Source organism: Triticum urartu, chromosome 5, assembly GCF_003073215.2.
Source record: "Triticum urartu cultivar G1812 chromosome 5, Tu2.1, whole genome shotgun sequence".
Lineage (NCBI taxonomy): Eukaryota > Viridiplantae > Streptophyta > Magnoliopsida > Poales > Poaceae > Triticum > Triticum urartu.
In genome coordinates, this window is record NC_053026.1 from 311413226 (window position 1) to 311433128 (window position 19903).

Genomic DNA, 19903 nt, shown 5'->3' on the forward strand with positions numbered 1-19903 from the left:
TGATGCAAGTAACAAGTTCACACAACCGGATGAAGATACACCCTTTGGACACCACCTGAAGGAAGTCACTAAGTACCTAAACATCGGAGTACCAAGCTTCACCGGGACCTACAACGCCACTTTACCCGAAGAGGAGCGCTGGATGATTCAAGTTCAAGTTCCAGGAAGGATGTTCATGCCAGTCACCGCGCCCATAGAGTTTTCCTTTGATGCACCAACCTGGAGTCTAGGAAAGAGCATGGCAGCCCACATCGCCATGGGACATATTGGAGAAGTTTACCGCAATGATCTCAAGGATACTATCTACCAGATTTGTGGGCGCCGAGATGAGCACTGGGAAATGATCAACACCAAGAAGGATAGATCAATCGCAGCTTTTATCCAGGAGTTAAACCAGCACATTCGATGTCAGGAGAACCAGATGTGCGCAGACATGATAGATCTGAAGAAGGCGATGGCAAGAATCACGGAACCGGAGGAAGAACTCAAGGCTACACGTGAAGATTATGAGGAGGAAATCGTCGTACTAGTGGAGAAGAATGACGACCTGATCAAGAAGATCGGAATATTCATGGGAGACCCTACACCAGTAGAAGAAGACGAAGAACCCAAGGAGATTCGCCCAGAAGACTACATCATCATCGACGACACCGACTCTGACCTGAGCGATGATGACTATGTTGATGAAGCTGGAGCAGATATCATGGAGTCTGCAACCGAAGAATATTTCTAGTAGACCACCCCATCAGTAGTAGTATTCCACCATGTAAATAGAGTAGTCCGAGCACTTTAGCGATAGTTAGACCGACTGTATGCCCTTGTTTGATTGAATGAAGTGATTTTGTTTGCATTTGCCTCATGTGCATATGGGTAGTGTTTTCTCTCTAGACCTCTCTCTATTCTTAAATCTCATCTTTTCTAAACCCATCAGATGCCTCCGAGACGTGACAATGGATTTGCATTTCCACCGGAGCTCACTCAGTTGATCCAGCAGCAGAATGCGTTGATGCAGTTGCTAGTCCAGAATCAGAATCAGGGGAACAACAACAACAACAACAACAACCCACCACCACCACCACCTGTTGATCACTTAACCCGTTTCCTTAGGCTGAATCCGCCGGTGTTCTCTAGTAGCACCGAGCCTATAGTAGCAGATGATTGGCTTCGCAAGATTGGAAGGGAGTTAACCACTACAGGATGTACTGATGCTGAGAAGGTGCGCTTTGCCGCACATCAGTTGGATGGACCAGCAGCATCATGGTGGGAGAATTACGCTGTCACCTACCCTATAGCCACGGTGACACGGGACCAATTTCAGCAGGCTTTCCATACAACACATGTTTCAGCAGGAGCTATGGCCAAGAAGAAGCGTGAGTTTCGCAACTTATGCCAAGGAGGACGGACAGTTGGCCAATATGTGGATGACTTTAGTAAGTTAGCACGTTATGCCCCGGATGACGTTGCTACAGATGCAGCTAAGTAGGAGAAGTTTCTGGAAGGACTGAATGATGAGTTGAGCATGCAGTTGATGGTAGAAACCTTCAACAACTACCAGGAACTGGTAGATCGCGCTCTTATGATTGAAGGGAAGTAGCAGTAGATTGAGAACCGCAAGAGGAAGTATGGACAAGGGAAGTACAATTCATGAGCTCAGCAGAAGCCACGTTTTACCCCGAAATCGGGAGGACATTTTCAGCATACCAATGGAGGGGGAAGTCCACATAATCATAATGGCTCCAAGAACGGTAATGGGAATGGGGGAAGCAATGGTCAGAACCGTACCAACCCATCAACCCCAGCCAAGAGAGACCTGAGCCAAGTCACTTGTTATAAGTGTCAGAAGACCGGACATTATGCCAATGAATGTCCTGAAGCCCAGAATGGAAATGGCAATGGAAGCTCTGGGAAGAAGCCGAACCCTTTCAATAGGGGACAGGTGAACCACGTTAACGTGGAGGAGGTTGAAGCCCAACCAGATGCACTAATCGGTAAGTTTTTGGTTAAGTCTTTTACTGCAATCATTCTTTTCGATACTGGTGCATCGCATTCATACATATCAAGGGGATTCGTGGATAAGTATAACCTGCCCACCAAGGTTCTTAGAACACCTATGTTAGTAAGCTCACCAGGAACGGAGTATATGGCCAGTAAAGGATGTTTTCAAGTGCCATTGAGTATAGGTAGGCATGTGTTTCCCTCGGATTTAATCATTTTGGAATCACAAGGTTTGGATGTAATTCTGGGTATGGATTGGCTATCGATGTATGGAGGAAACATCGATCGCGCCAGTAAATCGATTTTGCTTACCACCCCAGAAGGAAGAAGGATCAAGTATGTATCACGGCATGTGCCGGATAGGACTCAAGTAAATTCCCTAACAGGAGTTGTACAGGAGGAAGTACCGATGGTAAAGGATTTTCTGGATGTATTTCCAGAAGAGTTGCCAGGCATGCCACCGGATAGAGACATTGAGTTTTTGATTGAGCTTTTGCCAGGCACAAGACCAATATCTAAGAGACCATATAGAATGCCTGCAAAGGATTTGGAGGAGATTAAGAAGCAGATTAAGGAGTTACTGGATAGGGGATATATTCGCCCAAGTTCGTCACCTTGGGGATCACCAGTACTTCTAGTGGAAAAGAAGGATGGATCGTTAAGGATGGTTGTTGATTATCGAGGATTGAATGAAGTGACGATCAAGAATAAGTACCCACTGCCGATGATCAATGATTTGTTTGACCAATTGCAAGGAGCGAAGGTATTTTCCAAGATCGATTTGCGATCAGGATACCACCAGCTGAAGATTCAAGAGCAGGACATACCTAAGATAGCTTTTACTACAAGGTACGGGCTGTATGAGTATACCGTTATGTCATTTGGTCTGACTAACGCACCTGCTTATTTTATGAACATGATGAACAAAGTATTTATGGAGTTTTTGGATAAGTTCGTCGTAGTGTTCATTGATGATATTCTGGTTTACTCGAAGAATGAAGAAGAACATAAGGAACATTTGCGTTTGGTACTTGGTAAGCTCAGAGAACATCAGTTATACGCCAAGTTCATCAAATGTGAGTTTTGGTTGAAGGAAGTTGGATTCCTCAGACATGTTATATCCGGAGAAGGAATAGCAGTAGATCCCACCAAGGTTGTCACTCTGACAAATTGGGAAGCCCCAACAACAGTTGGAGAGATCCGGAGTTTTCTTGGACTCGTAGGATACTACCGGAGATTCATTGAAAATTTCTCGAAGATTGCAAAACCTATGACAGAATTGTTGAAGAAGGATACCAAGTTCAAATGGACTAAGGAATGTGAAGCCAGTTTCCAGGAGTTGAAGAAACGTTTGTTACCTCGCCAGTGTTGATTCTGCCAGATCGGCGCAAGGATTATGAGGTGTATTGCGACGCTTCATGTCAAGGACTTGGAGCAGTGCTTATGCAGGAGGGAAGAGTTGTTTCGTATGCTTCACGACAGCTTAAGCCCCATGAGTTGAATTATTCTACACATGATTTGGAGTTAGCAGCCGTAGTGCATGCATTGAAGACTTGGAGACTGATGTCTACTACACAACCTTCTTCTTGTAGACGTTGTTGGGCCTCCAAGTGCAGAGGTTTGTAGGACAGTAGAAAATTTCCCTCAAGGGGATGACCTAAGGTTTATCAATCCGTAGGAGGCATAGGATGAAGATGGTCTCTCTCAAGCAACCCTGCAACCAAATAACAAAGAGTCTCTTGTGTCCCCAACACACCCAATACAATGGTAAATTGTATAGGTGCACTAGTTCGGCGAAGAGATGGTGATACAAGTGGTATATGGATAGTGGATAAAGGTATTTGTAATCTGAAATTATAAAAACAGCAAGGTAGAAAGTGATAAAAGTGAGCATAAACGGTATTGCAATGATAGGAAACAAGGCCTAGGGTTCATACTTTCGCTAGTGTAAGTTTCCTCAACAATACTAACATAATTGGATCACATAACTATCCCTCAACATGCAACAAAGAGTCACTCCAAAGTCACTAATAGCGGAGAACGAACGAAGAGATTATGGTAGGGTACGAAACCACCTCAAAGTTATTCTTTCCAATCAATCAGTTGGGCTATTCCTATAAGTGTCACAAACAGCCCTAGAGTTCGTACTAGAATAACACCTTAAGACACAAATCAACCAAAACCCTAATGTCACCTAGATACTCCAATGTCACCTCAAGTATCCGTGGGTATGATTATACGATATGCGTCACACAATCTCAGATTCATCTATTCAACCAACACAAAGGACCTCAAAGAGTGCCCCAAAGTTTCTATCGGAGAATCACGACGAAAACGTGTGGCAACACCTATGCATAGGTTCATGGGTGGAACCCGCAAGTTGATCACCAAAACATACATCAAGTGAATCACGTGATATCCCATTGTCACCACAGATATCCACGGCAAGACATACATCAAGTGTTCTCAAATCTTTAAAGACTCAATCCGATAAGATTACTTCAAGGGGAAAACTCAATCCACTACAAGAGAGTAGAGGGGGAGGAGAAACATAAGATCCAACTATAATAGCAAAGCTCGCGATACATCAAGATCGTATCACCTCAAGAACACGAGAGAGAGAGAGAGAGAGATCAGACACATAGCTACTGGTACATACCCTTAGCCCCGAGGGAGAACTACTCCCTCCTCGTCATGGAGAGCACCGGGATGATGAAGATGGCCACCGGAGAAGGATTGCCCCCTCCGGCAGGGTGCCGGAACAGGTCTAGATTGGCTTTTGGTGGCTACGGAGGCTTCTGGCGTTGGAACTCCCGATCTATTGTGCTCACGGATGTTTTTAGGGTATATGGAGATATATAGGTGGAAGAAGTACGTCGGGGGGGGGGGCACAAGGGGCTCACGAGGGTGGATGGCGCGCCTAGGGGGTGGGCGCGCCCCCTGCCTTGTGACCTCCTCGTAGATCCCCCGACGTGCACTCCAAGTCTTCTGGGCTTCTTTGCATCCAAAAATGAGTTCCGTGAAGTTTCAGGTCAATTGGACTCCATTTGATTTTCCTTTTCTTCGAAACCCTAAAACAGGGTAAAAACAGAAACTGGCACTGGGCTCTAGGTTAATAGGTTAGTCCCAAAAATGATATAAAAGTGTATAATAAAGCCCATAAACATTCAAAATAGTAGATAATATAGCATGGAGCAATCAAAAATTATAGATACGTTGGAGACGTATTAGAGACATTTTCTCATTGGAAACCATTCTGAGGTATACACGTATCACAAGAGTTTGAAGTACATCTTCATGCAGAAGGAGTTGAATCTCAGGCAAAGGAGATGGTTGGAGCTCATCAAGGATTATGACATGAGATTGCACTATCATCCCGGAAAGGCTAACGTAGTAGCCGACGCGTTGAGCCGCAAGAGCCATGTCAATACACTCATGACCGGAGAGTTACTAAAGGAGTTAGCCGAGGACCTTCGTGAGCTATGTTTGGAGATAGTTCCGAGAGGCTATGTAGAAGCATTGGAGGTTCAGTCCACTTTGATGGATAGGATCACAGAAGCTTAGAAGACTGACAAGGAGATTGCCTCTATTAAAGAGAAAATGAGCAAAGGAAAAGCTAAAGGATTTTGTGAGGATGAACACGATACCTTGTGGTTTGAGGACCATGTTTATGTGCCCAATGACCCGGAGATCAGGAAGCCAATTCTGCAAGAGGCCCATGACTCACCGTACTCGATTCACCCAGGAAATACCAAGATGTATTTGGATTTGAAGGATACTTTCTAGTGGACCGGAATGAAGAAAGATATTGCGGAGTATGTAGCAGTTTGTGATGTATGTTAGAGAGTAAAGGCAGAGCATCAGAAGCCAGCAGGATTGCTACAGCCATTGCCGATACCAGAATGGAAGTGGGATAAGATAGGCATGGATTTTATCACGGGATTACCTAGGACCCGTTCAGGCTATGACTCGATATGGGTTGTAGTCGATCGTTTGACGAAGGTAGCTCATTTCATCCCAGTGAAGACTACTTACAGCAGTGCCAAGTTGGCTAAGATATACATGACCAGGATCGTATGTCTGCATGGAGCTCCGAGGAGCATTGTATGAGATAGAGGAACCCAGTTTACCTCAAAGTTCTAGAATGAGTTGCACGGTACTTTGGGTACCAGGATAGAGTTCAGTACAGCTTTTCATCCGCAGACAGATGGACAGACCGAGAGAGTCAATCAGATTTGGGAGGATATGCTGAGAGCTTGTGCGCTAGATTATGGATCTAGTTGGGACGACAATTTGCCGTATGCAGAGTTATCTTACAACAACAGTTATCAATCCTGTTTGAAGATGGCCCCTTTTGAAGCCTTGTACGGAAGGAGGTGCAGAACCCCGCTGTTGTGGGATGAAGTTGGAGACCGCCAGTTGTTTGGACCGGATTTAATTACGAAGTCTGAACAGAAGGTGAAGTTGATTCGCGATAGGCTCAAGGTAGCCCAGTCCAGGCAAAACAGCTATGCAGATTCTAAACGCAAGGAGATAGTTTACGAAGTCGGAGACAGAGTTTATCTTCGTGTATCCCCGCTTCGAGGAGTTAAGCGCTTTGGAGTTAAGGGAAAGTTAGCGCCACATTTTGTGGGACCATACAAAGTTTTGGAGCGTATGGGAGAAGTTGCTTACAAGTTGGAGTTGCCCGAAGGATTGTCAGGAGTTCACGATGTGTTCCACGTTTCCTAGTTGAAAAAGTGTCACGCAGAGATGGAGGATATACCGCTGAGAGATACAGTGCCGATGGAAGCAATTCAGTTGGATAGTGATTTGACCTACGAGGAGAAACCAGTCAAGATACTCGAGTTTGCCAGCCGAGTTACCCGCAACAAGGTTATCAAGTTTTGTAAAGTTCAGTGGAGCCACCACACCGAGGATGAAGCCACCTGGGAGCGAGAGGAAGATTTGCTGAAGGACCACCCTCACCTATTTTCTAGCCAACCCGAATCTCGAGGGCGAGATTCATCTTAAGGGGGGGTAGGTTTGTAACATCCCAAAATTTCAATTTGGAATGTTATACATAGATCATCATTGCATATCATATTTTATTGCATTTTGGTTGATCCTAGAGATTCCACGCAACTCAAGGACCTACGGAGAGAGTTGGGGATTTCGTTATTTTCATATTTGAGGTTTTCTCGAATTACGAAAAGAGGATCATTTGATTTTATTTATTTTATCTTCAATTATTTAAATTATAAAAATAAGCGAGAGGGAATAAAATGACTTTCCCAAAATAAAGAAATACTGACGATTTAATATAAAAATCAAATAAGATTTTATTTTGGAGTTTTTTGCTGTTTTATTCCAATTTAGGAAAAATGCATGTTTTTCAGAATTGCATTTAGGCCCCAAATAAATGTTCACTTTGTCTGGCTTGATTTTAGAAGTTGGCGAAATTTTTTTTTTCGGGATTTTTGGAGTCCGTTTAGTATTTCTTTTCTTTCTTTTTCTGCACGTCAAAATTATTTAAAAAAAAGTCGACCGACTTAGGGCCGTACTCGGCCAGGACTTCTCGGGCCGGCCTTTAAAAGCCGCCGCCCGAGGCCCGTTCAACCCGCCCCCACCCGAAAACCCTAACCCTAGCCGGATCCCGCCGCCGCCCGCGCCGGAGCATGCCGCCGCCGCCGCCACCGCCGCCGCCCGCGCCGCCGCCTCGCCGGAGCCCGCCGCCGCCGTTGGTTTTCTACGAAAAACCAATCGGTTTTTCGTTAGAACTCGCGGTTTATTTTTTTAGATTGGTTTTAATTCGGTTTATTTATTTAGAGGACGTTCGTCCGTACGTTCGTTTTAACGAATGGTTTTCGCCGTTTAGACGCAGACAACGAACGTTTGTTCGTTAGCCTGTTCGTCGTTTTTTCTTTTTCTCGGATTTTTCGTGATTATTTGTGATCGCGATTTCTGGTCCGATTTTCGTTTTAGTTTAACTTTTCGCTCGTTTATCGGAATCAGGCGATTCAAGCGCCTAGAGTTTTGTCTTGAAACCCTCTTTCCTTAACCAACTCAAACAAGTTTTTGCTTCTGTAAAATTTGACTTAGATCCAGATTAGTAAACGAAGCTTGTTTCTTTCGCCGTTTGCCTTTCGTCTCTTCGTTTGTTTTGTTTCTTTCGCAAACCGGAGTTCTTAAGTTGAACTTTCTGGTTAGATCTTTTATTTGAGTTTTACCTGTGCATTAGATGAGTACTTATTGTATGCTTGTTTGGTTGTGTGCGTTAGAGTACCCGGAGTGCGCCGCTTGCTATTTCGAATCTCTAGGTTTCACTGATCATCAGCAAGGCAAGTAACATTTTGATCATATCCCTTTCATACCCAGTTTTTGTGCATTAGATCAATCCTCAAACATTGCATGATTAGGATCTAATTAAACCGTGGGTTTTGGGAAAGTAGATGAGGTAGTACCTATTACCTGTTTTATTATCAAACCCTTGGGAGTTACCTCTATGTTTGCTTATATTGCCATGCTATGCTAGTAGACGTGGATTGGGTGAGTGTATCCATGACAGATGTGAGATTGTTAATTAATGGTTTATTTAAGGTGGTAACTTTAATACACATCTGGGTGGATTGAGGCACCTGGGTATTCCAGTGATTGCCTGTTTTTCTTTATGGACCGCCACCCAGGCTCAAATGGATCATGGGATTATTCATACTAGAAACTTCCGTGTGCAGCCACAAGCTACTATGGGCTCTAGCATAGTTGATTAAGTCGTGCGAACTCTTACAGTGGTAGACTAGCAGATGTAGGGGAAAGTAGGTGTAACGGTCTACTCAATCGTAAGGTGCTAGCACTTCTGAAAGACTATGTCTCGGTCATCCGTTTCTCAAACACCGTGTAGTGCGAGAATTCCAACGGAGGAGATCGAGTCTTGTGGGGAAAAGTGCGCAAACCTCTGCAGAGCATATAAAATTAATCATGGTTAGCCGTGTCCCCGATTATGGACAACTTGAGTATCTAGTTCTTGGATTATCATGTGAATCTCATCATGTGACTTTAATCAATTTTGTTGGGTTTTTAATGATGATGCTTAATTGGGATTGAGAGGGTGTCTACACTCTCAATGTTTAACAACTACCATGATAGTTAAATAAAATTTATTCCTTTGCAGTAGGGAAAAATTGGCTTTACGCAAAACTGTAACCATAGAGCTTTTCACCAGCCATATATGCATGTAATATAGCCTATTTCTGTTCATTACTCTCTATGTGTTACATTGCCAGCATATTCCATGTGCTAACCCGTTTTCGGGCTGCAACGTTCATGTTGCAGACTTTTCAGATGACGAGTAAGGTGCCTTTAGGTCATGGTTCTATACTCAGTGATGCCGCTAGAGTTGATGGACTCACTTATCTTCCAAGCCTTCCGCTGTTATCGTTATTAGATGGCCTTAAGCCATATTATTTGTAATAAGTTCTCTCTCGAGACACTCGTTGTAATAAGTGTGTGATTGCTACTCTGTTATAAATCCTTCAAGTACTGTGGGTGTCAGCATTACTGATCTAGGGATGACACTGAAGCACAAAGATCGGACCGTTTGAGGTCTGGTCGCTACAAAAAGGGCAAAGGGAAAGAAAGGGAACTTCAAGAAGAACGGCAAGCAAGTTGCTGCTCAAGTGAAGAAGCCCAAGTCTGGACCTAATACTGAGAGTAAGTGCTTCTACTGCAAAGGGACTGGTCACTGGAAGCGGAACTGCCTCAAGTATTTAGCGGATAAGAAGGATGGCAAAAGCGAACAATGCTATATTTGATATACATGTTATTGATGTGTACTTTACTAGTGTTTATAGCAACCCCTCGGTATTTGATACTATTTCAGTTGCTAAGAGTAGTAACTCGAAACGGGAGTTGCAGAATGAACAAAGACTAGTTAAGGGTGAAGTGACGATGAGTGTTGGAAGTGGTTCCAAGATTGATATGATCATCATCGCACACTCCCTATACTTTCGGGATTAGTGTTAAACCTAAATAAAATGTTATTTGGTGTTTGCGTTGAGCATGAATATGATTTGATCATGTTTATTGCAAAACAGTTATTCATTTAAGTTAGAGAATAATTGTTGTTCTATTTACATGAATAAAACCTTCTGTGGTCATACACCCAATGAAAATGGTTCATCGGATCTCGATCGTAGTGATACACATATTCATAATATTGAAGCCAAAAGATGCAAAGTTAATAATGATAGTGCAACTTATTTGTGGCATTGCCGTTTAGGTCATATTGGTGTAAAGCGCATGAAGAAACTCCATGCTGATGGGCTTTTGGAATCACTTGATTATGAATCATTTTGATGCTTGCGAACCATTCCTCATGGGCAAGATGACTAAGACTCCGTTCTCCGGAACAATGGAGCAAGCAACTGACTTATTGGAAATAATACATACTAATGTATGCAGTCCGATGAGTGTTGAGGCTTATGACGGGTATCGTTATTTTCTAACCTTCACAGATGATTTGAGCAGATATGGGTATATCTACTTGATGAAACATAAGTCTGAAACATTTGGAAAGTTCAAAGAACTTCAGAGTGAAGTGGAAAATCATCGTGACAAGAAAATAAAGTTTCTACTATCTGATCACAGAGACAAATATTTGAGTTACGAGTTTGGTCTTCAATTAAAACAATATGGAATAGTTTCACAAAATCATGCCACCTGGAACACCACAGCATAATGGTGTGGCCGAACGTCATAACCGTACTATTATTGGATATAGTGCAATCTATGTTGTTTCTTACCGATTAACCACTATAGTTTTGGGGTTATGCATTAGAGACAGCTGCATTCACGTTAAAAAGGGCACCATCTAAATCCGTTGAGACGACACTGTATGAATTGTGGTTTGGCAAGAAACCAAAGTTGTCGTTTCTTAAACTTTGGGGTTGCAATGCTTATAAGAAAAAGTTTCATCCTGATAAGTTCAAACCCAAATCGGAGAAATGTGTCTTCATAGGATACCCAAAGGAGACAGTTGGGTACACCTTCTATCACAGATCCGAAAGAAGTGAGTGGGAGGAAAGTAGAACTTGATGAGGTAACTGTACCTGCTCCCTTATTGGAAAGTAGATCATCACAAAAATCTGTTTCTGTGACTCCTACACCAATTAGTGAGGAAGATAATGATGATGATCATGTAACTTCAGATCAAGTTACTACCGAACCTCGTAGGTCAACCAGAGTGAAATCCGCACCAGAGTAGTACGGTAATCCTATTCTGGAGGTCATGTTAATTGACCATGACGAACCTACGAACTATGAGGAAGCAATGATGAGCCCAGATTCCGCGAACTGGCTTGAGGCCATGAAATCTGAGATTGGAACCATGTATGAGAACAAAGTATGGACTTTTATTGACTTGCCCGTTGATCGGTGAGTCATTAAGAATAAATGGATCTTCAAGAGGAAGACTGACGCTGATAGTAGTGTTACTATCTACAAAGCTCGAATTGTCGCAAAGTGTTTTCAACAAGTTCAAGGTGTTGACTACAATGGGATTTTCTCACTCGTATCGATGCTTAAAAGTCTGTCCGAATCATGTTAGCCGTTACCGCATTTTATGAAATCTGGCAAGTGGATGTCAAAACTGTATTCCTTCATGGATTTCTTAAAAAGAAGAGTTGTATATGATGCAACTAGAAGGTTTTCTCGGCCCTAAAGGTGCTAACAAAGTAAGCAAGCTCCAGTGATCCATCTATGGACTGGTGCAAGCATCTCGGAGTTGGAATATATGCTTTGATAAAGTGATCAAAGTATATGATTTTATACAGACTTGCGGTGAAGCCTGTATTTACAAGAAAGTGAGTGGGAGCACTACAACATTTCTGATAAGTATATGTGAATGACATATTGTTGATCAGAAAGAATGTAGAATTTTCTGGAAAGCATAAAGGAGTATTTGAAAGGATTTTTTTAAAGAAAGACCTCGATGAAGCTGTTTACACATTGAGCATCAAGATCTATAGAGATAGATCAAGACGCTTGATAAGTTATTTCAATGAGTACATACCTTGACAAGATTTTGAAGTAGTTCAAAATGGAACAGTCAAAGAAGGAGTTCTTGCCTGTGTTGCAAGGTGTGAAGTTGAGTAAAGACTCAAAACCCGACCACAGCAGAAAATAGAAAGAGAATGATAAGTCATTCCCTATGCCTCAGTCATAGGTTCTATAAAGTATGCTATGTTGTTTACCAATCCTATTGTATACCTTAGCATCTTTCTGGCAAGGTAGTATAATAGTGATCTAGGAGTAGATCACTGGACAGCGGTCATAATTATCCTTAGAGGACTAAGGAAATATTTCTCAGTTATGGAGGTGATAAAAAGTTCGTCGTAAAGAGTTACGCCGATGCATGCTTTTTACATCGATCTAGATGACTCTAAGTCTCAATCTGGATACATATTAAAAGTAGGAGCAATTAGCTAGAGTAGCTCCGTGCAGAGCATCATAGACATAGAAATTTGCGAAATACATACAAATCTGAATGTTGCAGACCCGTAGACTAAACTTATCTCACAAGCAAAACATGATCACTCTTTGGGTGTTAATCACATAGTGATGTGAACTAGATTATAGACTCTAGTAAACCCTTTGGGTATTAGTCACATGGAGATGTGAACTAATCACATAAAGATGTGAACTAGATTATTGACTCTAGTGCAAGTGGGAGACTGAAGGAAATATGCCCTAGAGGCAATAATAAAGTTATTATTTATTTCCTTATATCATGATAAATGTTTATTATTCATGCTAGAATTGTATTAACCGGAAACATGATACATGTGTGAATACATAGACAAACAGAGTGTCACTAGTATGCCTCTACTTGACTAGCTCGTTGATCAAAGATGGTTATGTTTCCTAGCCATGGACAAAGAGTTGTCATTTGATTAACGGGATCACATCATTAGGAGAATGATGTGATTAACTTGACCCATTCCGTTAGCTTAACACTTGATCGTTTAGTTTGTTGCTATTGCCTTCTTCATGACTTATAAATGTTCCTATGACTATGAGATTATACAACTCCCGTTTACCGGAGGAACACTTTGTGTGCTACCAAACGTCACAACGTAACTGGGTGATTATAAAGGTGCTCTACAGGTGTCTCCGAAGGTACTTGTTGGGTTGGCGTATTTCGAGATTAGGATTTGTCACTCCTATTGTCGGAGAGGTATCTCTGGGCCCACTCGGTAATACACATCACTTAAGCCTTGCAAGCATTGCAACTAATGAGTTAGTTGCGGGATGATGTATTACGGAACGAGTAAAGAGACTTGCCAGTAACAATATTGAACTAGGTATTGAGATACCGACGATCGAATCTCGGGCAAGTAACATACGGATGACAAAGGGAACAACGTATGTTGTTATGCGGTTTGACTGATAAAGATCTTCGTAGAATATGTAGGAGCCAATATGAACATCCAGGTTCCGCTATTGGTTATTGACCGGAGACGTGTCTCGGTCATGTCTACATAGTTCTCGAACCCGTAGGGTCCGCACGCTTAAAGTTGGATGGCGGTTATATTATGAGTTTATGGTTTTTGATGTACCGAAGGTAGTTCGGAGTCCCGGATGAGATCGGGGACATGACGAGGAGTCTCAGAATGGTCGAGACGTAAAGATTGATATAATGGACGACTATATTCGGACATCAGAAAGGTTCCGAGTGATTCGGGTATTTTTGGAGTACCGGGAGTTACGGGAATTCACCGGGAGAAGTATTGGGCCTTATTGGGCCATACGGGAATAGAGGAGAGAGGACAAAAGGAAGGAGGCGCGCTCCCCCCTTCTGGTCTGAATTGGACAAGGGGTGCAGCCCCTTTTTTTCCTTTTCCCTCTCCCCCTCTTTCCTTCTCTCCTACTCCGGAAAGGAAAGGGGAATCCTACTAGGACTTGGAAGTCCTAGTAGGACTCCCCACACTTGGCGCGCCCCCTCTAGGGCCGGCCTCTCCCTCCCTCCTTTATAGACGGGGGCAGAGGGGGCACCTCTAGACACAACAATTGATCTCTTGGATTTTTTAGCCATGTGCGGTGCCCCTCTCCACCATAGCCCACCTCGATAATATCGTAGCGGTGCTTAGGCGAAGCCCTGCGACGGTAGAACATCAACATCGTCACCACACTATCGTGCTGATGGAACTCTCCCTCAAAGCTCAGTTGGATCGGAGTTCAAGGGACGTCATCGAGTTGAACATGTGCAGAACTCGGAGGTGCCGTGCGTTCGGTACTTGATCGGTCGAATCGTGAAGATGTACGACTACATCAACCGCGTTGTGCTAACGCTTCCACTTTCGGTCTACGAGGGTACGTGGACACACTCTCCCCTCTCTTTGCTATGCATCACCATGATCTTGCGTGTGCGTAGGAATTTTTTTGAAATTACTACGTTCCCCAACATCACCTTGGCCTAATGATCCTATTTTACCTACCTAGCAGTTAGACTTTGAGGCCATGCATCGTCATGCATTCATTAGATATAATGCCACTAACTATAATTATAACTTGATGTTCGATAAAAAAAACATTGTACCTGTTATTTTGCTTGCACCTGCTCTCTTTGATTATCAAAGTAAAGGAAGATACTACATTTATGAGAGTGAGGTGTGCGAGTACAACGCGACGGTCGAGGCTACCCGATGGGCTGAGGAGGCCGCACCAAGAGCCTCTGTGAGTTATCACTCTAACTATTATCCAGGCCGCAGATGGTCATTGCCAAGCTAGGCCAAAAGCCTAAGCTTGCGGGAGTCCGTATTTCCACCGACTTTATATTCATGTTTACACACTTCATTCAGTTGTCGGTGTTCACACACTTTTTCATTGTATTATCCATGTTAGTTTTATGTTCTCGCTTTCTTCTTGTGTGTTTGAAAAACTTTGAGAAAATCCAAAAATATTTCTTGCCTCTTTTTTGGTTTTCCTTTCTATATTAAATTAGTTGTAGTATTAAAATAAAACCCAAAAATATTTCCCATTTCTTCTTTTTCTTGTTGGGAGCTTTCTGTGTAAATAGTTTTTTCTCGTTTTTGTTTTTCATTCTTTAATTTGCTTTCTTTAAGAAAAATCAAAAACTCCAAAAATATTTCAGTGTGTTTCTCTGAAATTCTTCTCTTTTGTTGAGTCATACTAAGGAGAAGATCACGATGAAAATGTTGAGTGGCTCTCATATGTATTATTGTTGATCTAACAGAGCCCATATTATTTTGTCTTATCCTCTGAATAATGTTGCAGATTCCAGCTTAGACCACGATGCTCTTGCACTATTATTATTTTTAAATCATTTGGTCGTGCAAGTGAAAGGCAATAATGACGATATTTCATGAAGTGACTCTGGCAGGAAAAGCGGGTATGAACTCAACTTTATAAATATGTTTAGCTCAGTATCCATGATTCAGCATATTATGATTGAACATGTTTGCAATGAAAATGAGAGATTACAGTTGCTCATGCCATGCTTAAGTAGCTAGGAGTGGATAATGATTTATCTTAGGTATCAACATGCATTAAAATGATTGTGATGTAGTATGATGATATGTTATCCTCCTCTGAATGTTTCAAGTGGCTTGACTTGGCACATGTTCACGCATGTAGTTGATTCAAAACTAACATAGCCTCAACGATATTTATGTTCATGGTGTCTATATCCCACTCATGCTAGTACTCAATGTTAATTATTCATAATGCATGATCATGATCGTTTTCGCTCTCTAGCTGGCTGCTTCTCAACCTATTTGCTAGTCTTCGCCTGTACTAAGAGGGAATACTATTTCCTTAAACCAAAGTTATTTCCAGATGAGTCCACTATATCTACCTATATGCGGTATTACCTTGCCGTTCCAAGTAAATTTGCATGTGCCACCTCTAAAAATTCAAACGAACATCTATTTTGTGTGCCTGGACCGCTCATGGAGCGATAGGGGCTGGTCATTATCTTCCATGCTAAGCGGGTTATTCTCATGATGAGTGTTTATTCACTCATCCTTGCACGAGAGGGGCTGGTAATCGGGATGCCCAGTCCCATGATCAAAATAGCAAATAATTAAACAACACTCCCCCAGGACTGTTGTTGGTATGGAAGGCACCCGTGGATTCGGTTAGCCGTGGCTTGTGTTTTTCGGTAGAGGGGGAGTAAACTTTACTTTTAGCGCTTGGGAACCGCCGCTAATTTGTTTAGCATGGAAGATATTGAAAACTCTTGCTCGTAACGTTGACAGGAAGGGTGTACCTCCAAAAATTATATTTATCTCTGATTTAAGCTTTGAGCTCTGGCACCTCTACAAATCCCTGCTTCCCTCTGTGAAGGGCATATCTATTTACTTTCATGTTATTTTGCTTTTGTGTTGAGTCATCACCTTCTCAAATAAGCACCAGACCTGAGAGCACTATTGTCATCCTCATGCATTGTGTATAGTTAATGTTGAATGCATCATGATTGGATCTCTTCTACTATGAATTACAATGTTTAGTCGCTGCTTGAACTTTGGAGGTGCTCTGCATTTATGTTTTGTGGTCTCAGAAAGGGCTAGCGAGATACCATTATTATCATATTAGATCATGATTGTTTTGACAAAGTGTTGGCATTTGAGATATCTTATTATTGCTCGCTAGTTGATTATGCCATTGATATGAGTGAATATAATTTCTAAGAGTTATTGCTTGCATGGTTAGTCATGATCTTTGCTGAAAACCCGGGTGCTATTTAAGCACATATATGGACACAAGAACAAAAGAGTTCGTAAAAGTTTTACTTTATCACTTTCAGTTTATCAACTAAATTGCTTGAGGACAAGAAATGGGTTAAGCTTGGGGGAGTTGATACGTCTCCACCGTATCTACTTTTCCTAACGCTTTTGCCCTTGTTTTGGACTCTAATTTGCATGATTTGAATGAACTAACCCGGACTGACACTGTTTTCAGCAGACCTACCATGGTGTTGTTTTTGTGTAGAATAAAAGCTCTCAGAATTGGACAAAACCTTTTGGAGAATTATTTTGGAATAAATAAAAATACTAGAACCAATACCCACTGGAGGGCGGGCCCTGCTGCCCACTAGGCACCAAGGCGCGCCACCCCCCTCTGGCGCGCCCTGGTGAGTAGTGGAGCCCACGAGGCTTCGCTGACCCCTATTCCAACTCTATAAATTCCTATTTTTGGATAAAAATAGAGGAGGAAGTTTCATCGTGTTTTACGATATGGAGCCGCCGCCACCTCCTATTCTTTATCGGGAGGCCAGATCTGGAGCCCGTTCGGGGCTCTGGAGAGGGGGATCTTCCATCTTCATCATCAGCAACCATCCTCCATCACCAATTTCATGATGCTCACCGCTGGGAGTGAGTAATTTCTTCGTAGGCTTGCTGGACGGTGATGGGTTGGATGGGATTCATCATGTAATCGAGTTAGTTTTGTTAGGGCTTGATCCCTAGTATCCACTATGTTTTGAGATTGATGTTGCTATGACTTTGCTACGCTTAATGCTTATCACTAGGGCCAGAGTACCATGATTTCAGATCTGAATGCTTTATGTTTTCACTATTATATATGTTCATCCGATCTTGCAATTTATATGCACCTATTACGTGTTATGATCCGTAAACCCCAATGTGACAATAATTGACACTTTCTGGTGATGACCGCAGTTTGAGGAGTTCATGTATTCACTATGTGTTAATTCTTTGTTCCGGTTCTCTATTAAAAGGAGGCCTTAATATCCCTTAGTTTCCTTGTGGACCCCGCTACCACGGGAGGGTAGGACAAAAGATGTCATGCAAGTTCTTTTCCATAAGCACGTATGACTATTTACGAAATACATGCCGACATTATAGTGACAAATGGGAGCTAGTTCTGTGTCGCCCTAGGTTATGACTGTTATATGATGAATATCATCCAACGAAATCACCGATCCAATGCCTATGAGCTTTTCACATATTATTCTTGCTAAGTTACTACTATTGTTGCTACTGTTACAGCTACTAATGTTGTTACCGTTACTATTGCTGCTAGTATTATTGCTATCACTATCAAACTATCATACTACTGTGCTACTGATCACTTTGCTGCAGATATTTAATATCTAGGTGTGGTTAAATTGACAACTCAACTGCTAATACTTGCAAATATTCTTTGGCTCCCCTTGTGTCGAATCAATAAATTTGGGTTGAATACTCTACCCTCAAAAACTATTACAATCCCCTATACTTGTGGGTTATTAGGGCCTATGTTCTAAATAGGAGCTCCCACAGCAAACAACGGGCTCTACGCATAGGAGGTCCGACTAGGCCAACCCTTTGGCAGCCAATTTGATAGTACCCTCACTAATGTTCCCGAAGAGACGTCACTGATTACCACTGATTTCTACTCCAATTTGTATACTTCAGAGGGAACCATAGGGATGGAGGAGGTCTTTTCACATATACCCACAACAGTTGATGGCATGATGAATATGACGCTCAATAAGCCTTACAGCAAGGAACAAGTCAAAGAAGCGCTATTTCAGATGTTTCCAACAAAAGCCCCAGGGCCTAACAGATTCCCAGTCCACTTTTTTCAGCACCATTGGGACTTATGTGGTTGTGAGGTAACAAGTATGATCATTAGAGTGCTTAATGGAGAGGAATCATCACAGGAGATAAACCACACGTTCATTATTTTGATTCTCAAGATTGCAAGTCCAAAAAATTTAGGAAAGATCCGACCAATAAGTCTTTGTAATGTGATTTTCAAAATTGCTTCAAAGGTTGTAGCTAATAGGCTGAAACTTATTCTCCCCGAGGTCATCTCTAAAGAACAGTCAGTGTTTGTTCCTAGACGTCTCAGCACTGACTATTTCATAAAAGCTTATGAGTGCTTACATTAAATGAAAATAAGGAGGGTGAAAGGGAATAGACACAACTGCATGATGCTACTAACGTGACACTATAATCAGAGACTCTTGGACGAAACTATGTGCGATGCATTAATCCCAAACTATGATGTAAAAAACCGTCAAAAAGATACAAAACTTTGTGATGGTGGAGACAACAAACATGATTCAGATTATAGTTGCATGTGCGATGCGTGGCATATGGTTAATCCATAAGAATTGTTTGCGATGAGCTAAAACAACAGAAACGGACAGCCATATGAAGGTGTGTGTGATATACGACATACAGTTCACTCGGATGAACTGTTTGCGATTAGAGAACACAACAGAAATGGTCAGCCAGATCAAGGTGTGTGTGATATACGCCATACAATTCACTCAGGTGAACTGTTTTTGATTAGGCAACACAACCGAAAAAGTTCAACTTAACAAGCTGTGTGTGATACACGACATATATATAGTTCATGTAGATGAACTATTTGCGATGAGCTAAAACAACACAAATGATTCGTGTAAACAAGATGTGTGTGATATGCGACAAACAGGCCACTCGGATGAACTATTTGCGATGAGAAAATGTAACTCAAACAATTACTACAGCTCATTCATGTGCGATTATATGTGTAGAAGAAACTTTGAAGAATGCAAATGAGTTGCCTGCGATGGCTAGGAGTATCACACACGATGTGTGGTGCCAGTTGTTGTGTGCGATGATTAGTAAGTTACACATATGTTTCCATATGTTAACACGTGTGTGATAACACGTGACACTGCATACAGTTGTCGGGTTGTGTGCTCCACTTAAGTCTTCCCGCACTCCAGTGATGGCTTCCCGCGCTCCACATGGGTGAATTGTAAAATCTCCAATCCTCTAGCCAGCTTCTAGCTATAAATAAACACAGCAATGGCCGGTGGTGGCGACTCGCTACTGATCCACTTTCTAGCTAGTTACCCACACATACCGGCATACCCCCATAGGCCGACAACAAGATGGAGTTCCGTGATGGG